The sequence below is a fragment of the Chiloscyllium punctatum genome, chromosome 42, assembly GCF_047496795.1.
Source record: "Chiloscyllium punctatum isolate Juve2018m chromosome 42, sChiPun1.3, whole genome shotgun sequence".
NCBI classification, from domain to species: domain Eukaryota; kingdom Metazoa; phylum Chordata; class Chondrichthyes; order Orectolobiformes; family Hemiscylliidae; genus Chiloscyllium; species Chiloscyllium punctatum.
The window spans coordinates 40,971,980-40,989,883 of record NC_092780.1 but is presented as its reverse complement, the minus strand read 5'-3'; the positions used below and the strand labels follow the sequence as shown (position 1 = coordinate 40,989,883).

Sequence of the window (17,904 nt, the reverse complement as noted above, 5' to 3'; positions counted from 1 at the left end):
TCGTGTTTATCTAAATTAAACTCCATCTGCCACTTCTCAGCCCATTAGCCCATCTGATCAAGATCCCATTGTAATCTGAGGTAACTTTCTTCGTTGTCCACTACACCTCCAATTTTGGTGTCATCTGCAAACTTACTAACTATACCTCTTATTGTTCATCAATCACTCCAGTGTTCACAATTTTTATCTTATTCTCCTCACCTTCAAATCCCTACATGGACACTTTCAATGCTATTTTCTCATTCAGACCCAAGAACGTTAGAAACTCTGAATTTCTTTGGCAGCCTGCATCTTCCACATACTTTGTTCTACAATTGGCTTCACCAGTTTAGACACTAAAATCACTCCAGGTTATTTTCCCAGTCCATCAGTCTCTCTTTCTGTCTCTGTCTGTAACACTGTCACTGTCTCTCTCCCTGTTACAGTCTCTGTCTTTCCCTCTCTATCTAGGAGAAAGTGAGGACTGCAGATGCTGGAGATCAGAGCTTAAAAATGTGTTGCTGGAAAAGCGCAGCAGGTCAGGCAGCATCAAAGGAACAGGAGAATCGACGTTTCGGGCATAAGCCTCTCTCTCTCTGTCTGTCTCATTGCCTCTATCTCTCCCTGACTCTTTATCTGTGTCATTGTCTCTGTCTTTCACTGTCACCATCATTGTCTTTATTTTCCCTCTCAATCTCTGTCTCTCTCACTGTCTCTTGATCTTTAAGACACCATGTATGATCTATTTTTCTGAACTAAAGTTTAGTTACCATTCCTAATGCCTCCATCTTCAGCTCCATGCCAATTTATTCTGTTTTTATTCTTGTGGACATTCTTGCGATTTTCACTGTCATAGGTGCCATATAACTACCATATAAAGTTGCCATATAAAGTTGATTGTGTACAAGTTGGCGGAATAAACTACTGTTACCCCATTTGTAACAAAAGCAGCCTCCTCTGTATTAAGTGTATGATTGGTATTGACATGATCATACCTACTTGCTTACAAAGGCCTCTTCAGGCTCCTTGTTAAAGATTCAGCACACATTCAGGGTGAAAGTGTCAGAATTTCCTCTATATATTGTTTCAGTTAATCAATCAAAATAACTAACCCAGTTGTTTCCACTATGTGGCAATGCTCACCACAAGTGTGACACGGTGACTCAGTTGTTAGTACTGCTGCCTCATAGCAACAGGGACCCCGGATCTGATTCTACCCCCTGGTGACTGTCTGTATGGCGTTTGTACATTCTCCCTGTGTCTGCATAGGTTTCCTCGGGGTGCTCTGGTTTCCTCCCACAATCCAAAGATGTGCAGGTGAGGTGGATTCATAGAATCCCTCCAGTGTGGAAACAGGCCATTTGGCCCAACAAGTCCACACTGAACCTCTGAACACTAATCCACCCAGACTCATTCCCTTACCCTATTACTCTACAATTACTCCTGACTAATGTACCTAACCATACACATCCATGAACATTATGGGCAATTAAGCATGGCCAATTCACCTAATCTGCACATCTTTGGACTGTGGGAGGAAGCCAGAGCACCTGGAGGAAACCTACGCAGACGCAGAGACAATGTGCAAACTCCACACAGACAGTTCCCCAATGCTGGAATCAAACCCAGGTCCCTGGTGAGGCAGCAGTGGTAACCACTGAGCCATGGGAAATGCAGAGTTACAGAAGTAAGGTAGGGGTCTGGGTGGGATGCTCTTTGGAGGGTCAGTGTGGACTTGATGGGCTGAATGGTCTGCTTCCATACTATAGGGATTCTATGAAGTGCCAATGAGATGACCGCATGCTGTTTCATAAGGCTGGTTCATTCCACTCCCCTCCACAGGAAGCCCTGAGTATCAAAAGTCTTCCTGTAATCACTCTGCACTATTTAATTATTCCTCAAGGCCGTTGATAAACATCATGGAAGCAGAGACCCTATTATTGATGAGGTCAGGATGCCATCTATCACTGCTACAAAACTTGTTTACAATGTCTCCTTCGGTTTAAGGTGAAAGGCAGGTTGGGAAAGAGAAAATGGAGATTGAATTAATATATGAGCCAAGTGCAGGCAAATAGGACTAGGTGTCCCTGAAGAAGGAGCACGCGGTGTCTACCAACACCCTCAAGCTGTTCAGGGAGAGGTGGGCACCGCAGGGAATGGAGTGTCTTATTTCCCCCTCCTCTATTTTGATTTAACCCCTTTTTGATCACGCATCATTGTCCTTTGATGAGAAGTATTACTTGTCACTGGCCACTTGGGTGTTTCCTTTCTTCCCGGTGGTGGAAACTGAATAAAGATTTGTGCACCTTGTGTCTTTCACAATATCTCACACCTGCACACACACAACATGGGTGCTGGGGAAAATATAAGCACTACCACAGTTAGGTGTTAGTGGGGGGCTAAGGGGAGAAAGGAAACAAAAAATATATATAACCAGGAGATTGAGAGTCTCCTCAGTTTAGGGGACTGACTCTGTGCTGGCTGGTCCTAAAAAAAATATAATTTAACAGTTCACTGTGTCTCACACCTGTACACACACAACATAAAAAAAAGGATATAATTTAACGGTTCAACAGAGTGGTGATGCTCCTTCTTGGATCAAAGTATCAAAACTTTCAAAGGACTGTTACTGATTTGATATCTTGAGCATATTTCCAATTATTCAAAAGTACAAACGCTCCTGTACACTAAAATGAGGAGATCCTTAATTCCTTGAAATATGTCTGTCCAGGCAATGACTTTGAACCAAATATCTATTTGTCCAAAAAGATTGAAGTGAATAGAGAGGATTAGAATTCAGTCTTCACCTTTCTGAAGAAGAAGTTGCCTGAAGCTTATGATGATTTTGACATCTTAATGCGTGATTCAAAATTTATGGATTGGAAAACAGTCCTTGCTCTGATGTTGGCTGGAATTTTGAGAAGTTCCTTATTGGGCCAAATGGTGAGCCACGTAGGCAATACAGCAAAACATTTGTCACCATTGATGTTGAAGATTACGCCAAATTTCTTCTTCCAAAGGATGAATGACTTCGTGATGATATAGACAAATAAGTTAGCATTTAGTGTGTTACATGTTGAATGCTAGGTGTTTTATTACATGATGGCAGTTTTCTTTTAAAATTTAGCCATGAGCATGCAATGAGTTGTAGACTTTAAGGGATACAGCAACAGGTATGCAATTAGATTTATTGCATTGGCTATAGAGGTTTTCTAATTTGTCTGTTCACTTTGTTTAGAACGTAATTTGTTGTAAATGAAAAATGCATAGAACTTGCCCTTGCCCAAAAGAAAGTTCTCCCAAAGAAAGGGGGAGGGCCAAAGAGAAATTCTCACTTCTGTACTGAGCGAATCAAACTAATTTTTGATAAAAAAGAACAAAGAACAAAGAAAATTTACAGCCCAGGAACAGGTCCTTCAGCCATCCAAGCTTGAGCCGATGCAAATGTACTGTCTAAACCTGTTGGTAAATTCCTAAGCATCTGTATCCCTCTACTCCCCACCTACTCATGCATTTATCCAGATGCATCTTAATTAAATCTACCGTGCCTGCCTCTACTACCTCTGCTGGTAACGCGTTCCAAATGCCCAGCACCCTCTGTGTGAAGTACTTGCCGCATATATCCCCCTTAAACTTTCCACCTCTCTCCTTGAAAGTGAGACCTCTCGTTACTGAATCCTTCACCCTGGGAAAAAACTTGTCTCTATCCACCCTGTCTATACCCTTCATGATTTAATAAACCTCAATCAGGTGCCTCCTCGATCTCCTTTTTTCTAATGAAAATAAACCTAACCTACTCAACCTTTCTTCATAGCTAGCACCTTCCATACCAGGCAACATCCTCGTAAACCTTCTCTGCACCCTCTCCAAAGCATCCACATCCTTTTGGTAATGTGGCGACCAGAACTGTACACAGTATTCTAAATGCGGCTAAACCAATGTCTTGTACAATGTTAACATGACTTACTAGCTCTTATTCTCAATACCCTGTCCAATGAAGGCAAGCATACTATATGCCTTCTTGACCATTCTATCCACCTGTGCAGCAACCTTCAGGGTACAATGGACCTGCGCTCCCAGATCTCTCTGCCCATCAACTTTTCCCAAGGCTCTTCCATTCATTGTGTAATTTGCTCAAGAATTAATCTTCCCTAAATGCATCACCTCACATTTGTCTGGATTGAAATCCCTATGCCACTTTTCCGCCCAACTCTCCAGTCTATCTATATCCTCCAGTATTCTCTGACAGTCCCTTATGCTTTCTGCTACTCCACCAATCTTCGTGTCATCTGCAAACTTGCTGATCATACCAACAGTGCCCTCTTCCAGATCATTTATGTATATTACAAACAACGGTGGCCCCAACACTGACCCCTGTGCAACACCACTGGTCACATTTCCCCATTTTGAGAAACTCTCTTCAATTACTACTCTCTGTCTCCTGTTGCTCAACCAGTTCTTCATCCACCTAGCTAGAACACCCTGCACATCATATGACTTCACTTTCTCCATAGTCTACCATGGGGAATCTTATCAAACACCTTACTAAAGTCCATGTATATGACATCAACAGCCCTTCCTTCATCTATCAACTTGGCCACTTCCTCGAAGAACTCTATTAAGTTGGTAAGGCACAATCTCCCCCGCACAAAACCATGTTGCCTATCATTGATAAGCCCATTCTTTTCTAAATATAAATAGATCCTATCCCTCAGTACCTTCTCCAGCAACTTTCTCACCACTGACGTCAGGCTCACTGGTCTGTAGTTACCCAGAATATCCCTACTACTCTTCTTGTACAGGGGGACAACATGAGCAACCCTCCAGTCCTCCTGCACCTCACCTGTTTTTAAGGATGCTACAAAGATATCTGTCAGGCCCCAGCTATTTCCTATCTCGCCTCCCTCAGCAACCTGGGATAGATCTCATCCAGTCCTGGGGGTTTGTCCACCTTAATAACCTCTAGCCTACCCAACATATCTTCCCTACTTATGTCAAAGTGATCCAGACTAATCAAACTCCTATCTCTAATCTCAACATTCATCATGTTCCTCTCCTCAGTGAACACTGATGCAAAGTAATCATTCAGAATCTCACCCATTCTCTCAGGTTCGACACACAGCCTTCCTTCGTTATCCTTTAGTGGACCAATCCTTTCTCTAGTTACCTTCTTGCTTCTTTATAAGAATAAAATGCTTTGGGATTCTCCTTGATTCTGCTCGCTAAAACTATTTCATGACCTCTTTTAGCCCACTTGATTCCTCTTTTAAGACTTGTCCTACTCTTCTGATATTCTTCCAGGGCCCGTACTGTACTTAGCTGCCGAGACCTTATGTATGCTTCCCTTTTCCTCTTTGCTAGCTACACAATTTCTCCTGTCATCCATGGTTCACGAAACTTGCTCTTCCTGTCCTTTGCCTTCAACGGGACATGCCTATCCTGCACTATCTTTGAAAGCCTCCCACATCTCAAATGTGGACTTCCCTTCAAATGTCCAATCCACATTTCCGAGCTCCTGCCTATTTTTGATATAATTGGCCTTGGCCCAGTTTAGTACTCTTCCCTGAGGACCACTCTCTTCTTTGTCTACAAGTATTATAAAACTTACAGAATTGTGGTCACTGTTCCCAAAGAAATCCCCCACCGCAACTCCTACCACCTGTCCTGGCTCATTCCCCAGTACCAGGTCCAATATGGCCCCTTCCCTCGTCACATGATTGACATATTGCTCTAGAAAACTCTCCTGGACGCTTCTTACAAATTCTACCCAATCCAGACCTCTGACATTAAATGTATCCCAGTCAATGTTGGGAAAATGAAAATCTCCCATCACTACTACCCTATTGCCTCTACATCTTTTCATAATCTGTTTATCTATTTGTTCTTCTACCTCATGCTCACTTTTGGGAGGCCTGTAATACAGCCCCAACAGTGTGACTGCACCCTTTGTACTTCTCAGCTCCACCCATAATGCCTCACTACCCAAGATCTCCATAGTGTGCTTCTTTAGCACAGTTGTGATATCGTCCATGACCAGCAATGCAATTCCACCCCTCCCCCCACCACCACCCCCGTTTTACTTCCCTCCCTGTCCTGTCTGAAGCGTCTATGTCCTGGAATATTTAGTTGCCAATCATCATGCCTTTCTTTCAACCAAGTCTCTGTGATTGCAATAACATCATACTCCCAGGCACCAAACCAAGCCCGAAGTTCATCTGCCTTACACACTATAATCCTTGCATTAAAGTACATGCATTTCATGCCACCAGTATTTTTGCGCTCATCTGCTCTCTGCCTACTCTTCCCTTTATTAATGCTTTCTTCATAATTCTTACCATCTCCAGTCCCCACCGTACTGCCTACTTGTCTTCTCTTCTGGTTCCCAGCCCCCTGCCACATTAGTTTAAAAACTCCCCAACAGCAGTAGCAAAAACTCCCTCAAGGACATTGGTTCTGGTCTGGTTCAGATGTATACCATCTATTTTGTAATAATTCCACCTTCCCCAGAACCGGTCCCAATGTCCAACAAATCTGAACCCCTCCCTCCTACACCATCTCTCAAGCCATGTGTCCATCCTGCCTATTTTTTCATTTCTACGCTGGCTAGCACGTGGCACTGGTAGTAATCCCGAGATCACTACCTCTGAGGTTCTTCTCTTTAACTTCTCTCCTAGCACCCTGAATTCTTTTTTCAGGACCTTATCTTGTTTCCCACTTATATCGTTGATGCCTATATGCACCAAGTAAACTGGCTGTTCACCCTCCCCTTTTAGAATGCTCTGCAGCCGATCGGTGACATCCCTGACCCAAGCACCTGGGAGGCAACATACCATCCTGGAGTCCCGTTTTCACCACAGACCCGCCTATCTACTCCCCTCACAATAGAATTCCCTATGACTATGGCCCTACAAGTCTTTTTCCTGCCATTCTAAACAGCTGTGCCCACCACTGTGCCACGATCCAGGCAACTGCTGCCCTCCCCTAGTGAGCCATCTCCCCCAACAGTATCCAAAACGGTATACCGGTTAGGCATTTACTATATGATGTTACTTTTTTCCAGATATACTGAGAAGTATTTCATGTAGCCTGTAAAAGTCTAACTGAACATAGAAATTAATCTGTCACAATCTAATATAAAAATAGATTGCTCCAATAAATTTTTTCAGTTAAAAGTAATATAACCAGGAGATTTAGAATCCTCTTAGTCTAGCGCTCTGACTCTGTGCTGGCTGGGCCACAGTCAGTGTGCTCCTGTGACTTGGTTCCTGGATTTGGAGGAGGAGAGTTTTCTTTTTCTTTCCTTTTGTTTAGGGAAGACATGTGTTGTTTTGGTTTTTTTTGTTGTTGTATTTGCTTGCCTATGACTGAACACTGTTGCTGGTGTCTGGAGCCTGCCTCCACTGCTGCCACTTGGGCCCCATTTACACCTGGGACTGATGCTGTTGCTGCCTGGCATCTGCCTCCATTGCCATTACTTGGGCCTCAGCCAGATTAAAGGACTGGTGTTCCTGCCTGGGGTAAACTCCCACTGCTGCTGGCTGGGATTTGCTTAGGGTCCACTGGATTTAAGACTGCTGCTGCTGCCTCGGGCCTGCCTCCACCACTGCTACCCAGGGCCTCACCTGGACCAGAACCTGTTGCTGCTGCCTGGGGCCTGCCTCCACCACTGCTACCCAGGGCCTCACCTGGATCAGAACCTGTTGCTGCTGCCTGGGTCCCGCTTCCACGGCTGCCACTTGGGCCCCATCTACACCTGGGACTGTTGCTGTTGCTGCCTCCACTGCTGCTGCCTGGGCCTCAGCCAGATTAAAGGACTAGTGTTGCTGCTTGGAGCCTGCCCTCATCGCTGCTGGGACCAACCTCACTACTGCTGCCTGGGCTCTGCCAACATCCAAGACTGTTGCTGCTGCCGTTGCTGCCTGGGCCCCACTAACATCTGGGACTGCTGCTTATGTCAATCTTCCAGTGCAGGGATCACTGCTATTTGCCCGAGACCTGTCTGGGAGAAATCTTCTGAGGCCGCTCAGCAGCACAACATAGCGAGCCCCAAGACAGCAGGCCCCAGCCGCACCTATGCCGGGGTACCACCGCCTTAGGATCCAGCACCAGTTACAACCCCAACCCCTTTCAGGCACCTGACTAAATGCCTGGGGGTCAAGGCCCACCCGCACCTGAACCTGACCATCGATGTTTACAGTAAGGCATTGGCTCATGTGGTTGGCCCACTAGCCATTGTCGCTGTTGCCCGAATGTACGGGAAGGAGGTATTTTTCCTGAAGACTGAGCAGGCAGTCCACCTGGCCATGGAGAAGGGGCTCACTGTGGGCAGGACAATGTACCTGTTGACCCTTTGGAGGTCACGGCCATGATTTCCAACATCCTGCCCTTTATTGCCAGCGAGCTCCTTCTCTACCACCTTCAGACATTGGGGAAGATCTAGTTGATTATCGAACTACTCCTGCTCGGTCTGAAGGACCCTGCCCTCAGACACATCTACTCCTTCCGGCGGAAGGAAGTCACCGTGGGCTCTTTCACCCTCCTCCATGATGAGGTGGCCTACCGTATCTTCTTGATTATGGACTGCGTGCCGCGAAGTGGGGCACATAAGAAAGAACTGCCCCACCCAGAAGGCTGCCTAGCCCTCACCAGCAGCCATGGGTGGTGCTGCTGCACCCACTCCAACTCCACCAAAGACAACATCGAAGGCCCCATCAGCAGGGTCTAAGCTAGGGGCCACCAGTGCTTCAGCCTCTGGCAGGGAGGGAGGTGAGCGTTCAGCTGGTCAGAAGACATGGAGGAAGACTCGCCACACAGATCCCGCCTTGTTTTTGGAAACCCTTCCCCCCCCCCACCCTCAGGACTGGACCCTCACCCTGCCCTACCATGGTGTGAAAACGCAGCAATGCCCCTGCATGGGAACCGTGACCTCTACCTGTGCCTGTACCTTGCCCCGTTGACATCCCCTTCCCCCACTGGAATATTGTACCGCCTAACCCGATCCCTGAACCCCGCCTCATGGCGTAGATCCCTGAAGGATCTCTGCCTCCCGACCCTGTGACTGAAACCTGCCCCGTTGTGACAACTCCTGAGGCCCGCTCTACAACACCTGGACCTGAGGTTCCCAAGCCCTGCTCCACTCAGCCAGAACCAGGCTCTGACCTTGGGGCCTCTGCCACCACTACCACTGCTGCTGATAGCTCTCTGGGTCCTGCCCCACCCTCCACCACCTGACACCCCAAGCATAGGACAGGAAGTGACACAACTGGCTCTCCCTGCCTTTGCCACACTCCCTGCTTTTCCCCAGACAATAGCATTTCCGGAGAGGCTGGGGGGAAAAGTCTCAGGCCACACGACCACCAAAATGGGCGGGGAATGGAGGGCCTAGACAGAACCCCACCTCTCGCTGGGAAAAAGATGCCGCCCCCTGGTGGGAAGGGATTTCCCAGTGTCAAGCTGGCAGCATTGCCCCTCCCCATGGATAAGCCCTCGTCATCTCCTGTCTGTCCTGTACCATGGCCTAATCTGCCTGAAGCTCCAGGAGCTGCAGCAGTTCCGTCTGCTGCTACTGTTCCATCAGCCCCCGTAGATGAACTGGGAACCAATGTGGGCCACGGTGCGGGCCGTAATGTTCTTGATACTGCCAGTGGAGGGGAGGAAGGTGTTATCCTCATTCCCCCCTCCCAGACTTTTTCTGGGTGCCTTGGCCCTTGGGGAGGACTTTTTCCCTGAGGAGCTGGGCGTCCTGGTGTCAGGAGAGGAGTGGGGCCCTGAGACTCTGCCGCCCAAAGACCTGACCTCAGAGCACTCCAAGAAGGGGTGTACTGAGGAGGTTGTTGAGGCCAGCAGGCGATGCAGGACCAGATCCCACTCTCTCGGAAAGCTCCTCACTTTCACTGACCCGGCTGACCTGGGGAGGATGTGCGAGTGCCAGACGATGTGCTCGGCAGCATCTTCCAGCAGGATCAACTGGGCCAAATGTTCTGGACTACTGGTCGGTCCGTAGTGGGTGGACTCTCTGCCGGAGGAGTTACGGGGGTTCAGCTGGAGTACCACCCATCTCCTCTACCTGGGGGTCTACCTCAGCCCGGCTGAGGAATCCTGGCCGGCCAACTGGCAGGAGCTAGAGGCCAAAGTCTCAGTTCACCTAGGCCGCTGGACAGGACTGCTCCGAGTGCTATCTTACAGGAGTTGGGTGCTGGTCATAAACCAGCTGGTAGCAGCCATACTGGCTGGTCCCTTTTGTCCCTCCTCCTGGTTTTTGCGCTGACATCCAGAGAACATTGGTTTACTTCTTCTGGGACAAAAAGATGCACTGCGTCACTGCGCAGGTCCTGAATCTCCTTATTGAGGAAGGTGGTCAGTCGCTGGTGTGTGTGCGCACTCAGGTGGCGACTTTCCACCTTCAGGCCTTGCAGCTTTACATTGAGCCTCCTCCTAGGTGGTGTGCCCTGGCAACGTATTTTTTCCACCAGGTGTGTAACCTCAACTACAACACGCAGCTTCTATTCACCAATCGTGTGACCATCTGGAGATCGCTTTCAGGACGCTGCCTGTCTTTTACCAGGTCCTGATCATTGTCTGGAACATGGTCGAATCGCATTGTACCTACCCTCCGGCAGGAGTAGTGGTTGTCGTTAGGGAGCCGTTGCTCAGGAATCCGCAACTCCATACTCGCCACAGGCTCGAGTGGCTGTCGGAGGGGAGGACTGTGGTGATGAGGATGACCAGGATTAGGGACGTGCTGGGTGGCAGGGGCCTGGCCTGAATAATGCCGCAAGATATAGCGAGCAGGGCACTGGTAGATCTCCGGTTCGTGGCCACTGCCATTCGACGCCTAAAACGGAGGTGCTTGGACCTGACATAGTGCACCAGTTGGAGGATGCTCAGGTGTGCGATGGAATCCGGTCTGCATGCACCCCTATCCGGACGGACTTTCACATTGGCCCCACAACATGAGCTGCCCTGTACAGACATCTGCTGCACACCATCCACCTCTTCTCCCTCAAACATCGCCCAGACATGCCCTGGCGTGCCCATTTACCACTGGGCGGTGGGGATCCCACTCTCTGCATGGGAGTCATCCCCCTTTCCCTCAGGGATCTGGGATTGAGGGTGCTGCATGCAGCAGTCCCCTGCAACCGCAGATTGCGGTGGTTCATGGACTCCCAGCCCAATTGCTTGTTCTGTGGTGCTGCAGAGTCCACGGACCGTGTACATATGGGGTGTGGGCATTTGGATTCCCTTTTTGAGTTTCTTAAAATCCTTCGCCTCTGCTTTTGGTTCCACTTCAGCCCCATGCTCCTGATCTTTGTGCATCTGGTGCAGAGCGGGGAGGGTAGGTCAGAGGATCTCCTTGTGGGTCTGCTCCTGGGCCTGGCCAAACTGGCCATAAACAGATCCAGGCAGCGGGCCGTGGAGGGGTCATTATAGCCAATTGCCTGGCCCTCTTCCGTGGTTATGTTTGAGCCCGGGTCTCCCTGAAGGAGAAACACACAATGTATACTAACACCCTCGAGGCTTTCAGGGAGAGGTGGGCACCGCAGGGAGTGGAGTGCGTTATTTCCCCGTCCAACTCTATCTTGATTTAATCCCTGCCCTCCTGCCCACTTTCTTGATCACTTAGCATTGCCTTTTGTTGAGAAGGGCACTGCTTGTCATTGGTCACTCGGATGTTTCCTTTCTTCCTGGTGGCGGAATACAAATAAAGATTTGTACACCTGTTGTCTTTCACTGTTCTCACACCTCAGACACACATCATGAAAGAAAAAAAATTAAAGATTTACACACTTGTTGTCCTTCACTGCGTCCTACACTTGCACACACGCAACCTGGGTGGTGGGGAAAAACAAGCTGTTAGGCAGTAGTGTTGGGGAAAAGAAAGAAAAAAATATACATATAGGAAATTTAGAGTCTCTTCAGTTTTGAGAAGTGACTCTGTGCTGGCTGGGTCACAGTCAGTGTGTTATTGCTGCTACTGGTTCCTGCTTTTTTTGGGGAGAGCCTGATTCTTGAAGTGGCTGAATTACAGAACCAGTTTGTTAACTGATATTCCTTTCTTAGTGAGGACTGTTTTCTAAACTGCTGATCCACACAGTCAATGTGTTTCAGGTGTAACTCCATTCTCATTAGGGAACTGTTGTTTCTCTGGCTGGTTACAGCCTGTGTGTTACTCTTTCCTCTTTTACTTTCAGAAGAGGGCTATGCTGATTGAGTGGCAGGGCTTAGCCCTTGCACTCTGGTTTTCTTTCTTTTGAATGTGTTTTCACTATTTTGGTGTTTGGACTGAGCTTGTGAGAAAATACATTTTCCAGATGGGCTGTTCCTGTGGGTAGGCCTGGTCCTTTGTGGGTGAATTAGGCCTCTGTAAAGACTGAACATCTGTGTGTGAGCATTTGCTGTATCCTGGATTTTGGGAGTAGACCAAACTCCTGTGAGTTAACTGCACCTTTACGAATGTACTGTATTCCTGTGAGTGGGCTTGGTTCTCTATGGATGGGCCAGAACTCTATAGAAACTGAACACTTGTGTGCAATTGCTGCCGTCAGGAGTGAACTTTGCCCTCGGTTGTTGACTCTGTTTTTAGCAATGGACTCTGCAGTTTTGAGTCTATTTCTGACAACGCACTTTGTGGATTCTGGGGTGGACTCTGTTCCTGGGAATGGACTCTGCATTTTGAAGAGATCTGTTTACGGTAAGGAAGTCTGTACCAGAAGGGACTCTGTTTGTTGATAATTGACTCTGTCTTGTTGCTTGTTGGCTTTATCACCTGCACTGTCTTGTGTGTCCCTGAGTCTGGCAGGCCTCACTGTGAGCTGGGAGGCTCATAGATCGTCCTGAAAGCTGTCACCCCAAAAGGCTGGAAGGTGGATAGGCCACCCCGATGCCAGTTGCCTGGACAGAACATAGAACGATACAGCGCAGACCTCAATGTTGCGCCGACCTGTGAACTACTCTAAGATCATCCCCCTACACTACCCCATCATCAGACAGAATGTCACATTGGCGCCAAGGTCCCACCATTCCCCCAGGAGCCTGTGGTCCACAACCTGAGCCGCCTCTTTAACTTTTGTTATGTGTCCTTTAAAGATGTGAAATGGCGAGCCCTGTACAGATTGCAGCTGCATATCATCCATCTCTTCTCCTTCATCTACTGCATGGACACGCCTTGGCATGCTCACTTACTGCCAGGCGGTGGAGGTCCCCAATGGAGGGCTCTCCATGCAGGAGTCTTCCCCTTTTCTCTCTGGAATCTGGGGTTGAGGGTGCTACATGCAGCAGTCCCCTGCAATCACAGATAGCAGTGGTTCATGGAGTCCCAGCCAAACGGCTTGTTCTGTAGTGCTGTGGAGTCCTTGGATCATGTATATATGGGGTACACTCCCTTTTTGGTTTTCTCAAAGGTCTTATTCTATGTTTTTGGTTGCACTTCAATCCCATGCTCTTGATCTTTGGGCAGCCGGTGCAGAAGGGGGAGGGTAGGTCAGAGGATCTTCTCTTGGGTCTGCTTCTGGGCCTGGCCAGGCTTGCCATAAACAGGTCCAGGCAGCTGCCGTGGAGGGGGTCATTAAGGCCGATTACCTGCCCCTCTTTCGTGGTTACATTTGGGCCCGGGTGTCCCTGGAGAGGGAACACGCAGTGTCCACTAACACGCTCGAGACTTTCAAGGGGATGTGGGCACCGTGGGGTGTGGAGTGCTTTATTTGCCCCTCCGACTTTATTTTGATTTAATCCCTGCCCTTCCCTTCACTTTTTTGATCACTTATCATTGTCCGTTTTTGAGAAAGGCACTGCTTATCACTGGCCACTCGGGTGTTCCTTTTCTTCCTGGTGCTGGAATACGAATAAAGTTTTCTGTGCTCGATGTTGCTTCATTGTGTCCTGCACAAAGGAAAAAATATAACCTGGAGATTAGATCTCCTCAGTTCAGGTGGCTGACTCCGAGCTGGCTGGCCACAGCGAGTGTATTGCGCACAAGTAAAAAAAGAGTGACTTGGTGACGGGTACCAGCTTCGGTGCAGTTTCATACATACAAATCAGGGTTGCATATACGTTTTCAGACCCCTTTTTGTAGATTCCTGAAAGGACATAACACAAAAAAAATTCTCAGAAGGTAACTTTCTACTGAGAGGTGGAAGATATTCAGCTACCTTTATTATCTCTTTCTGCTACATGTTTGTCTGTTTGAGGTTTCTCTGATACTCTACATGTGTAACATTCCAAGGTTCGCACTTTGCCAGCACAAACTAAGTTTACAACTATAGCAATTATTATTTGCAGCAGTCTTCTTTTAAAATTCACATTTTAGAATTAAAAGTTAAAAATGTCCATTGTACTTTGATCTGTTGCTATTGACAATAGGGAATTACCTTTTCTGAAACAAAGACAGAAATTCTTGGAAATTCTCATAGACTAGCAGTATCTGTGAAAAGAAATCAAAATTAATTTATCGGGTCCAGTGACTCTTCTTTCCAACTGTTGGGAGCTGGGAAGAGGTTGGTGTTTATAAAGAAGATGGGATGGGAGTATATAATAGGTGGAGATAGAGAAAAACAGTTGGACAGACAAAGGAGTGGATAAAGGTCATTCTGGGAGGATAAATTATGCTAATGGGGACTATTAGAAATTGACAATGGGATTGTGTGTGTCTATATGAACATATGAATTAGGAACAAGAGTAGGCCATTTAGCCCTTACAGTCTGCTGTATCTTTTGATGGGATTGTGGCTTCAATTCTACTTGCCTCATTAACCATCTAATGACCACTACCCTTTACTCCCTCCTTGGTCATAAGACTGTAAGACATAGAAGCAGAAACAGGCCATTCAGTTCATTGAGTCAAGCAGATCATGGTTGAACTGATAATCCTCAACACCATTTTTCCCCTACCCTCGATTCCCTTATTGGTTAAAAGTCTGTCTATCCCAGCCTTAATGATCTCTCCTTAACAGTGCTCTGTAGTAAATAATTCCACATATTCAGTACCGTCTGAGAGAAAACAAAATCCCTCATCAACCCTGAGATTGTGCCTCTGGTAATTTTATCTGCTCATTTTATCTGTTTAGATTAGATTATTTACAGTGTGGAAACAGGCCCTTCGGGCCAAGAAGTCCACACCGACACGCCGAAGCGCAACCCACCCAGACCCATTACCCTACATTTACCCCTTCACCTAACACTAGGCAATTTAGCATAGCCAGTTCACCTAACCTGCACATTTTTGGATTGTGGGAGGAAACCGGAGCAAACCCACGCAAACACGGGGAGAATGTGCAAACTCCACACAGAGTCGCCTGAGACGGGAATTGAACCCGGGTCTCTGGCACTGTGAGGCAGCAGTGCTAGCCACTGTGCCACCGTGCCACCCATCTGTTATGTTTCAATAGGTCTTTCTTTTAAATACCAGTTAGTACAAGCCCAACTACTCACCCTTTCCTCATATGACAGCCCTTCCATATCTGGTACCAGCCTCTTGAACCTTCTCTGGATTACCTCCAATGCAAGTATACCTTTTCTTAGATAAGGGGACCAAATTGTTCACAGTATTCCAGCTGAGAACAGACCTCCCACTTTTTATTCAGCATTCCCCTTGAAATAAAGGCCAATATTCCATTTGCTTTCCCTACTTTGCTGGGAAGAGTATTCCATGGATACATAGTCTACTGAGAGAAAAAAAAGTTGTCATTTCCATCTTATTTTTAAACTGTGTTGCTTAGTTCCGAACTCTCCCACATGCTTCCTTTTAGTATCCACCTTCTCAGGCCCCCTCAGTTTTAATACATTCAATGATCATTCAGCTAAACTCCAATGGATACAGACCCAATCAGAATAAACCTTCCTCTTAAGATGACCACATTTTTATCCAAGTCGCGATTAGCACACAGTAAACTCCCAAGATAACAATGAGAATGATCAGTCAATCTGTCTTCACAATGTTCGTTGAGGATGATGTTATAATCATATGAGGAGGGAATGGAGGGTTCGAGTTAGAAGGGGAGGCTGTATAGGCTGAGACATTTTTGACTGGAACATAGGAGGTTGAGGTGTGATCTTAGGGAGGATTATAAAACCATGAATATAGATTAGTGAATGGCAGGTGTCTTTTCCCTAGGGTGGGGCATTTCAAGACTAGGGGGTCACATTTTTAAGGTGAGGAGAAAGATTTAAAAAAGACAAGGGGAGATATTTTACATTGAGACTGGTTCATGTATGGAATGAACTTCCAGAGAACGTAATGGATACAGGTACAGTTACAATGTTTAAACGACATTTAGATAAGTACATAGGAAATATTTGGAGGGATATGTGCCAGGTGCAGGCAGGTGGGACTAGTTTCATTTGGGATTATGGTCTGCATGGACTGGTTGGACCGAAGGGTCTATTCCATGCCATATGACTCTAAATGATTCCCCTCATTCTCTCACTCCTTGTTTGTCAATGTCAGGCTTTTGCATTTCAATCTAGAGAGGATGCATCTTGTTAATTCTATAAATGTCCTATTATCTCCAGTTTAAGTTGGTCAAGAAGGCATATGGCATGTTTGCCTTCATTGTTTGGGGCATAAAATATAAAAATTAGCAAGCCAAGTTGCAGTTGTATGGAACATCAGGCCAAATTTGGAATATTATGTACAGATCTGGTCATCACACGACCAGAAGGATGTGGAGGCTTTGAAAAGGGTACAGAAATGGTTTACCAAAGTAGTTGCCTGGTTTGGAAGATATTACCAAAGAGGACAGATTGGATAAACTTGGTTTGTTTTTACTTGAATATCAAAGGATTCAATATTCAACCTGAGAGAAGTTTACAAATTTATGAGAGGTATGGATAGAATGGATTGTCAGAGTCTTTTACCCAGGGTGGAAATGTCAATTACTAGGGACATAGGTTTAAGGTAAAAGAGGAAAGTTTAAAGCTGTGAAAGGCATGTTTTTACAAAGAGGGTGGTAAGTGCTCCGTCAGAGATGGTAGTGGAGGTGGATACAACAGCAACATTTAAGAGACATCTTGACCGAGATTTAAATGGGCAGAGAATAGAGAAATATAGACCACATAGAGGGAAAAGGTTTTAGTTGAGAAAGACATCATGTGTTGGTGCAGTATTTGTGGGCTGAAGGGCCTGTTACTGTGCTGTACTGTTCTTTGACTTTGAGACTATGAAGCATTTACACAGATAGATTTCCTCAGTTTAAATGGAAAAAAAAATATTGTATCTAATTGTTCCTGAGCTAAGAAAGGCAAAGGGCATGATTTTCCCTTCCTTGAGTATGATGACTTCACTGGCCAAGGCTTCAAAAGTCAGATTCTCTGTTATTTTGGCTATGCATCTGCTGAAAGTATGGCATTATGTGTAAACAGGTTAGTCAAATATTTTCAGTTGTGCCAGTTAGTGTTTGTATCATAATCACAGCTGACAACTGGACATGTTAGATCTGAAATCTAACTTGGTAGATCATATTTCAGTTTGCTTTTAATGAAACATAGTCACACAATGTTGCAGATTTGGTTTTAACAGTAAAACAGAAATTTATTTCAGAAAAGAAATGAAGATAAAAATGAATAAACCCAAACTACTTGCACGTGGCACAAGTTTAGAGATATTGAAAAACAGTTAAATATACAGTAATCCCATTAATCCTCAAAACACTTGTTTACAGATTCCAAAGTCAAATCTATACAATACCCAAAATAACTCCTTGTATAGTACTCACACCAGAGAGAAAAAAAATATTTCTTTAACACTTTGGTAGGCTTAGTTTAACTGGGACTTTACCTCCTAGTCAGGAAAATCTAATAGCCTATAGCCTTCATTCACCTGAGTTTAGCTTACTCAGATTCAAACAACAATTGCAGGGGGTTTACCTAAATATTCTTTGCCTAGAACTATTAATTAAATTTCTTATTCGGAGATAAACATCTTTTTAAAGT

At 46.2% G+C, this 17,904-nt stretch overlaps 1 long non-coding RNA gene across 1 annotated transcript in view; it reads left to right on the top strand.

The window, feature by feature from the left end:
* Positions 1-17,904, top strand: part of LOC140465919 (uncharacterized) — a 123,583-nt gene that overhangs the window by 70,004 nt on the left and 35,675 nt on the right. The gene's annotated exons all lie outside the window — the stretch shown is intronic.